Source organism: Anneissia japonica, unplaced genomic scaffold (genome assembly GCF_011630105.1).
Source record: "Anneissia japonica isolate Jap-2015-1 unplaced genomic scaffold, ASM1163010v1 scaffold287720_len810639_cov167, whole genome shotgun sequence".
Taxonomy (NCBI): Eukaryota; Metazoa; Echinodermata; class Crinoidea; order Comatulida; family Comatulidae; genus Anneissia; species Anneissia japonica.
This window is the reverse complement of record NW_022736945.1, coordinates 406745-407306: the sequence shown is the minus strand read 5'-3', so window position 1 is coordinate 407306 and position 562 is coordinate 406745.

The following is a 562-nucleotide window of genomic DNA, read 5'->3' as shown; positions in this document are numbered from 1 at the left end:
AATTTGCTTTTTATAAAGCTTTTAATCCAGCTGCAGATAGGTTAAATGCAAAATTACCGTGATATCTGTGACAACTATATACGTATATTATAGTTATAGTAAGTTATTGTCTCAGGTGATATGCATTAACAATTTTTTTTTTAAATTACTGAATTAATATGAACTAAAAATGTATTGAATGCAATAACGAGGGTCGGCTTAATAGTCCGCACTGTTTATGAGTCTCCGTGTACCTCTCTTACCATGGCAGCTACAGTTCGAGTCTCACTAACGTCCACGTTAAGCCTCATTTACACTAGACACGATTACGACACGATACAGTACAGATGCGCACAGTGTTGAAGAATACAAACTACGCGATATGTCATCGTGTCGTAATCGTGTCTAGTGTAAGTGGCGCTTTAGTTGTGATGTTGGTTTTCATTGTTTCTTTTTTACTTTTATATTTCTTTAGTAGCATTTAATTTTTTTTTTTTTTTTTTTTTTTTGTTTTTTTGTTTGTTTTTTTTCTTTTTTCCTTTTTTTTTTTTTTTTTTTTTTATTTTTACATTTCTTTTTCTTT